Source organism: Trichechus manatus, unplaced genomic scaffold, assembly GCF_000243295.1.
Source record: "Trichechus manatus latirostris isolate Lorelei unplaced genomic scaffold, TriManLat1.0 scaffold00012, whole genome shotgun sequence".
NCBI classification, from domain to species: domain Eukaryota; kingdom Metazoa; phylum Chordata; class Mammalia; order Sirenia; family Trichechidae; genus Trichechus; species Trichechus manatus.
This window is the reverse complement of record NW_004443948.1, coordinates 409,784-418,322: the sequence shown is the minus strand read 5'-3', so window position 1 is coordinate 418,322 and position 8,539 is coordinate 409,784. Positions and strand designations below refer to the sequence as shown.

The following is an 8,539-nucleotide window of genomic DNA, read 5'->3' as shown; positions in this document are numbered from 1 at the left end:
GGCTGAACGGTGAACCTCGGAAATGGCTTCACCACTGAGCTAAAAGGGTGTCGGGGGGCCATACGCTCAGGGTTTTTCCAGTCTTCTTTAGGCCAGTAAATCCGGTCTTTTTTTGTGAGTTAGAATTTTGTTCTACATCCTTCTCCAGCTCTGTCCAGAACCCTCTGTTGTGTCCCAGTCAGAGCATTGACTCTTTTTTTTGTTATTTCCTTCCATACCTCATACCCAAACTAATAGCAAATATTGTCAACTCCTCTTTCAAAATATATCTAGATCCAGCCTCCTCTCACCACTTCCCTGGCCCAGGTCACCATCATTTCTCACCTGGATTATTGCAGTAGCCTCCTAAGTGGTCTCCTTGTTTCCTCCTTTGGATCCCCTTCCCTTTTGGTCTGAACAGAGAATCCAGAGTTAAAATGTTAGTCAGATCATGTCACTCCTGTGCCTAAAACACTCCAGTATTATTCTAGCTCAGAGGAAAAGCCAGTTCTTACAAATGCTTGCAAGGTACTACATGACCATCCTTTACCACTCTGCATTACTTCCTATAACTTTCCTCTTTTCTCTGCTTCAGCCACACTGTCCTCCTGTTATTCCCTACACAAACCAGGCATGATCTTGCCTCAGGGCATTGGCACCTGCTGGTTCCTCTCCCTGTAATGCTCTTCCCCATGTAGTGGATGCCTTATTCCTTTAAGTCTTGCTCAAATGTCACCTTCTCAGTAAGGCTTTCCCTAGTCACCCTATCTAAAACTGTAACCACTCTCTCAACTCTCTCTGACCCATCCCAGCTTTATTTTTCTTCTTAGCACTTTTCACTATTTAACATGCTGTTTTACTTGTTTATTGTCTCATTTCTCCCAAATATAAGCCCCATGAGGGCAAAGATTTTTATTCCAGTGTTCTCAGCACCTTGATGAGTCTCATATTTACTTGAACTCTTAATGCCAGGCACAGTTCTAAGTGCATTGTATGTTCTTGTAAGAATGCTGATTTAATATTGTCATGATCCCTATTTTACAGATGATGTAATTAAGACCTGAATTTAAGTAACTTAACCAAATTGTCAGCTAGTAGGAGTTAAATTTAGGCAGTCTGGTTTAAAGGACTCACCCTTTGCAATGTAGTAAAGCCTTTTTCACTGGAGCCAGATGTTACAGAGAGCTCAGTTAGGGTGAGTTCTGAGGAAGAGTCAGTTAGTGAATTGGTTGGGAAAGGAGCCATATCCACAAGGGATAAGACCTTGAAATCTGTTTTCAACAGAAGAACTCCTCTAATAGAGATATTGTATTAAAAGTTTACACAACACGATCATTAGCCATTGGAGAAATTCAAATCAAAACTACAATGAGATACCCTCTCACTGCAACAAGGCTAGCATTAATCCAAAAAACATAAAATAATAAATGTTGGAGAGGTTGTGGAGAGACTGGAACACTTGTATACTACCGGCGGGAATGTAAAATGGTACAACCACTTTGGAAATCAATTTGGCGTTTTCTTAAAAAGCTAGAAATAGAAGTACCACACAATCCAGCAATCTCCCTCCTTGGAATGTATCCTAGAGAAATAAGAGCCATCACATGGATAGATATATGCTCACCCATGTTCATTGCAGCATTGTTCACAATAGCAAAAAGATAGAAACAACCTAGGTGCCCATCGACAGACGAATGGATAAACAAATTATGGTATATTCACACAGTGGAATACTACGCAATGATAAAGAACAATGATGAATCCTTGAAACATCTCACAGCACAGATGAATCTGGGAGGCATTATGCTGAGTGAAATTAGTCAGTCGCAAAAGGACAAATACTGTTTGAGACCACTATTACAAGAACTCAAGAAAAGATTTAAACACAGAAGAAAACATTCTTTGATGGTTATGAGGGTAGGGAGGGAATGAGAGGGAAATTCACTAGATAGTAGACAGGAATTATCTTAGGTGAAGGAAAAGGCAATACACAACACAAGGGAAGTCAGCACAACTGGACTAAACCAAAAGCTAAGAAATTTCCTGAGCACAACCAAATACTTCGAGGGACAGAGTAGGAGGGGCAGGAACCTGGGGACCATGGTTTAGGGGGACATCTAGGTCAATTGGCATAACAAAGTTTATTAAGAAAATGTTCTGCATCCCACTTTGGTGAGTGTTATCTGGGGTCTTCAAAGCTTGCAAGCAGCCATGTAAGATGCATCAATTGGTATCAACCCACCTGGAGCAAAGGAGAATTAAGAGCACCAAAGACACAAGGAAAATATTAGCCCAAGAGACAGAAAAGGCCACATAAACCAGAGACTCCATCAGCCTGAGACCAGAAGAACTAGTTGGTGCCCGGCTACCACCAATGACTGCCCTGACAGCGAACACAACAGAGAGTCCCTGACAGAGCAGAAGAAAAGTGGTGCAGAACTCAAATTCATGTAAAAAGACCAGACTTAATGGTCTGACTGAGACTAGAGAAATCCCCAAAGACATAGCTCCCGGACTCTCTGTTAACCCAGAGCTCAGATCATTCCCAAAGCCAACTCTTCAGACAAACATTAGACTGGACTATAAAACATAAAATAATACTCATGAGGAGTGGGCTGCTTTGTTCAAGGAGATCCACAAGACTAAATGGGCGGCTCCTGTCCAGAGGTGGGATGGGAGGGCAGAAAAGGATAGGAACTGGTTGAATGGACACGGGAAACCTGGGGTGGAAAGGGGGAGTGTGCTGTCACATTGTGGGGATTGCAACTAGGGTCACATAACAATGTGTGTATAAATTTTTGTATGAGAAATTAACTTGAGCTGTAAAGCACAATAAAAAAAAGTTTACTCAAAAACATTTTCTGAGTAACTATCACTGAGCATCTTAAGTACTAGTTGGAAATGTGTAAGAGCACTAGTTGGAAATGTGTAAGAGCAATAGTTTGTTTCCTATAAGGCACTTACCATTTTCTGCTGTTTATTTTAAATATTTAGTTCAAATACCGCATAGCATGTTGTTTTATTACTAATTTTGTATATAACTTAATTAAAAAAGAAGAGTGTGGTCAACCCAATTTATGCAAATAAGAGACTTCTAAGCTAGGATAGGCTTTTCCCCCAGCTTTACATTCTCTGTATTCTACCTTACAAGGAATCATTTCTCCTTTTTAGGGGTAGAGTAGAACTACCCAAAGCTAGTTGAGTCTCTTGTAAGCATTAAAATATTGAAGCCCAGAAGTGACATGTCACTTTAAGGTCTGTGGGAGAAAATAATTAGCTATGATATTAAATCCAGACAGTTTGTGAAAGGGAGATTAGTCAAGGAGGAATAGAAGAAGGACTGCTAACTTTGGATGTTAGGAAGGAAGGTAGATCAATATAAAATTCTTAGTAGTTACTGATCCATACGTTAGGCATGCCTTATAGGAAAGTAATACTTTGCTTTTTTTCAATACAGGTAGGTATTATATAATCAAAATAGAGGAAATGAACAATATTGACTTTATATATATGTGAGCATACTATTATCTCCTACATCCTTTATTAAAATAAAAACAGTGATTTTAATTGGGAGACATTTCAGTACTAGAGCAACAGTCTGATATTCTTATTTTTATATTATTTTCTCTCCTTATAAAATACATTAAGCAAATTTATAAGTTATACATTATTTTACATAGTAAGTTAATTAATTATAATTAATCTGATATAATCTTTAATATAAAAATTCATATTTTTCAGGAAGAGAAATTGGACATATTTTTGCTTTATAAAATAATTAAACTTGGAATTTTTTTGAGTTTTCAATATTTGGCTTATGAAAAATTGTGTCTAGATTTATAGTGTCAGTCAAGATGTGTTTGATTATGCTGCAGTAATAACCAATCCCGAAATCTTGGTGGCTTAAACAACGAAGATGCAGTTCTTGCTCACACTTCATGTCCATCATGTGTTGGCAGTGGGCTTTGGTCAGCATCTTGGTTACTCACTCAGAGACCTAAGCACCACCATTCTGAATGTTGTAGGTCACCACAGCTGGGGGAAGGAAATTCTGGAGAGTCTCTTGTAAGCATTAAAATACTGAAGCCCAGAAGTAACACGTCACTTTCCTTTCCAACTCCTGGACCAACTGAAAGAGGGTGGCAGTGAACCCGTTGTCTTCCACACCCATGGAATATTATAATTTGAAACCAGAGAGAATCCTTAGAGGTTAGCTAATCACTTTCTTCATTTTTCTTATAAGGAAACTGAGAAAAGTTAAGTGCCTTTCCCAGAATCATGTAAGCCTGTTAGTAGTAGTTCTGGTATAATATTGTTAGCATCCTGGCTTCTGTTGTTGTTAGGTGCTGTCAAGTCGGTTCCAACTCATAGCGACCCTATGCATAACAAACACTGCCTGGTCCTGCACCCTGCTCACAATCGTTGTTGTGCGTGAGCCCATTGTTTCAGCCACTAGCTTCTAGAATAGTGCTTTTTCCATTATAGAATATATACTGTAAGTTTCCTAGAATGTATATGAAGCTGGGATCATCTATATGCTGTTTTATATTCAGTATTTTATTTAACATTATGATTAGGCTGCTACCCCAATGCCGTTGAGTCAATTCCGACTCATAACAGCCCTGTAGAACAGAGTAGAACTGCTCCATCGGGTTTCCAAGGCTGTAATCTTTACTGAAGCCAACGGCCACATCTTTCTCCCGTGGAGCATCAGGTGGAATGAAACTGCTGACCTTTTGGTTAGCCAACGACTTAACCGCTGTACCACCAGGGCTCCTTCCATTACGCTGCTACTTACATTTAAAAATGCGTAAATAGGAACTAGGCATCCGGAAGTGATAGTCAAAACTTTTTCTCATGTGGCAACTTTGTGAAAAGCAGATTACCATCCATGATTTATTATATGCCTCTGCATTGATAAAAATAAGCCTTCTTTCCATTGTAGAGGGAAGTTGATGCTGTAGCCATTTGGCTTAATGATTTATCTTCAGTGGCTTTTGCCATTCTTTATTTAATAGCTTAGTGTTATTTATTACGTCCTTATCTGTATGCTATCTGTGGTAGTACCATATTGATGCTGGAAATAAAGTCCTTCAAAATGGTTAAGATGTCATGTTGCTACTGATATAGCAGTAGACTTTGTTTTTTTTTAAAACTTTTTTGAAATAGGATTTTTATTTTCCTTAAATTAATACATATTTACAGTTGATATAGTCAAATCACTTCAAGGTTTATAAAAAAGATAGCTGACCTCTGCCTGCCCTATCATACCCCATTCTCAGTTTCCCTTTCCCCAAAGCAGTCATTTTCAGCCACTTAGCTATATTACTTTTTAATTCCCTTTTTCTAGATTATTTGCTTGTGTAGATGTTTCCTGTTTTTTTCAGTTTTAGATATTATATTGAATTTCTGCTATGGAAGATGAGGCTTTAGCTTTCTTTTACACCCCTATTCCTCTGTCAGTACCCCCGACCCCAGGCTCTCAATAGTTCTATCACTATTTTTGCTAGTCAGTATTTTGTATTTACATCATTATGATTATCCAAATATTATTTACACCTGAACCACATAACGGACTATGATTATATTTTCTTTCTCAAGGATTTTTTCATTGTTTTTAGCCCTTTTCAGTGAACAGAGCTAGGAAATGCATATTTTTACTTTAAGAAAAATTTGTATTGAAGTATTTATATATTACAGAAACTGCCCAAAACATAATGTATAGTTTAATGAATTTTTACGAAGTGAACACATTCATTTAACTACCACACAGATTAAAAACAAAACAGAAAATGTAACCTTTTTATTTTTCTTAAAATCATACTTGAGTTTGTCAGGTGCTTAATTCCTATGTGTGTATCACTGAGTCATTCTCAAACTTTTCAACTAAACTGAAAATAACCTCTTGATATATTTAATTTAATTTTATTTCTCACTTCACTTGTCTTTTGAGGCTTCTTTCCTGGAACTTTTTAATGTGGTCTGGTTTACCACACAATTGCTGTTTGGGATTTTCTTTCTCCTCCTTAGTTCTTTCTTAGTCTTGGTTTATTCCTTTGATTTGAAGGTGTACCATAGCTTCCTTTCAAAAGGTAAATGTGCCTGTGACTTGTATTTCTGAAAATGTTTATTCTTTCATTACACCGGAATAATACATTTTCTACAAGTATAATTCTCCTTTGAAAATTATATTCCTTTAGAATTTTTAAGATCTTGCTGTATTGTCTTTTAGCTTCCTTTGTTGCTCTTGAGAAATCTGCCATCTAATTCCTGACATTTTATGTAAGAACTGTTTTTTTTTTTTGTTTTTGTTTTTGCTCTCATAAAACTTTTTATTGGCCTTTTCTTTATATTCCAGGTGTTCTGAAATCTCACAGTAATGTGCCTTGGTGTGAGTCTTTTTGCATTTAAATGCTAAACATCTAACAGATTCTTTCAATATGGAAATTCATGTATTTATGAGTTCTTTTGGGCTAATTTCTGTAATTATTTCTGTTCCTTCGTCGTCTGCATATTATTTTCTTTGAAATTCCCCTTACTTGGCCATTGGCTTTCCTGGACTGCTACTTTAATTTTCTTAGAGCCTGTAAGGTAAAGTGGCTTGCCAGAGCCCACACAACTAAAAACTGATAACAAATCTGTTTTTTTTTCTCTGTTCTATAATGAATAGAAATAGATTATCCTAGTGAAACATACTACATCTGAAAGTGATCTGTATCAAATCTTGTATTACTATACATATGAATTTTAAAAGAAAGTCTAGCAGGAGGTAATATAAAAACCAAACTCATTGCTGTCGAGTCGATTCCAGCTCATAGCAACCCTACAGGTAATATAGGATATCATATATAACAATTGTTTGCAACTATATTAGGATCTTTAATGTAAGCAGACAAAATTAAGCACTTTACGATATAGAAGAAAAAAGAATCATCAGTTCTGATCTCCACAGTCCTATATCACAGAAAATCTCTAAGAAATTTTGAATACTGTCCTTAGTACCATTGTGGAGATTAGGATTGTTATGTCTTCTTCTCCCTCAGGTCACAGTGATAGGTTGGAATTGGAAAGATATGAACTGCACAGGTGAGGTATACTTCCTGTTTATTTAGGTACACAGATTTCTTCTTCTTACTCTTTCACTAACCTACTTCTGTGAATTCTTAAAACTACAATGTCTACAGCATATGTTCTATTTGTTACTTTTTTTTTTGTTTAACTAATTTGCACTCCTGATAATATGGAAAAAAGGAAGAAGTAACAGTATTAGAGGTTCAGATTAAAAAGAGAGAGAGAAGTCAAAATAGATTTGATTTTGTGTTCATGAAGATTAATTCTCTCAGGATTATATAATTACTAAGTAGCTTTTAACAATCTTTAAATTTCACAGTTCTCAAAAACTAAAGTGCGTCTAGCTTTCACTTTGGTTGCATGGCTTGGAACAAATCTGGAAACAATGCCTCTAATATTTTTATGACTGGATAGATCTTTATTTAAAATTAGAAATAAGTTATCAGTGTAATCAAAAGCCTTTTTCTTGAAATATCATAGTTAATTTTTTTTTTTTTTTGAGAAATAGAATATTTCAAATTGATATTTCAGGGCAGAATACCTTTGAGGAGTGCCTTTTGGGAAAGCGAATTTTACTGTCACTCATTTTGGAAACCAAGGTATTTGACAGTGACTCCTGTAAAGATTGTGTTTTCCTGAGTTTCCGTCCTTGGAAAAAGTTTCCTGAAGGCGTACACACTTCCATATTTGAATAAAGAGTTTAAGGAAGTCTTCAGTGTATTACTATGTATTTTATATTTATGAATCTTAACATTTAATGGCAAAACAAGTAAATATTCTGAGTCTATTTTTCTTTAGATTCCTGTAAGTTAGTGATATTAAAGAAAGACATAGAAATAGAGTCAGATTTCTTTTCAGTACTGTATGTCATGGCATGTTTGTTATAGAGATTTATGTTTCTATTAAGTCAACTATAAAGTTTATACTTTGTTTATCTTGGATCCTATGTATTCATTTATTTCTTTTGAACATTTAAAATATATTTATGTTAAAGATACTTTATATCGTTAGGTTACTTCTGGTTTCTCAGGAATAAATTGCCTTGTATTTGTTAACTTTCTCTTAGAGGTGGGTTTTCTTGGGTATTTTATCAACTTTGTCAGGAGTTCATCTTCAGTGGAGAATTATGTTCTACAAGAATGCCCCAGGTGCACTACAATATGACTACCTCCTTCTGAGGCCATTTGTATGGTTGTCACTACTGGGGTCCCATGGAATTTACCCATTGTAGCCCAGGAAGTATAAATATTGGCCTGATTTTTCTCTAGTGATTTTTATAGCCCAGAGAGGAGGTAGTTTCCTTCCTAATGTAATCTTGGTCAAGGCAACAGAGATTTTTCTGTCTTTGCGTGCAGATTATGTTCTGTTTTTCCTAGTTCATTACTTCATCTAGGAAATCCAGTTCCAGTTCCCTATTATGCACAAATCCTAAACCACAGACTCCAAGGTGTAGTGTTTGCTTGTAGGAGCCTAATGGAGCTAGCTTCAA

At 36.2% G+C, this 8,539-nt stretch overlaps 1 protein-coding gene across 2 annotated transcripts in view; it reads left to right on the top strand.

The window, feature by feature from the left end:
* Window positions 1-8,539, top strand: part of ARL13B (ADP ribosylation factor like GTPase 13B) — a 99,640-nt gene that overhangs the window by 66,345 nt on the left and 24,756 nt on the right. The window lies entirely within an intron of this gene.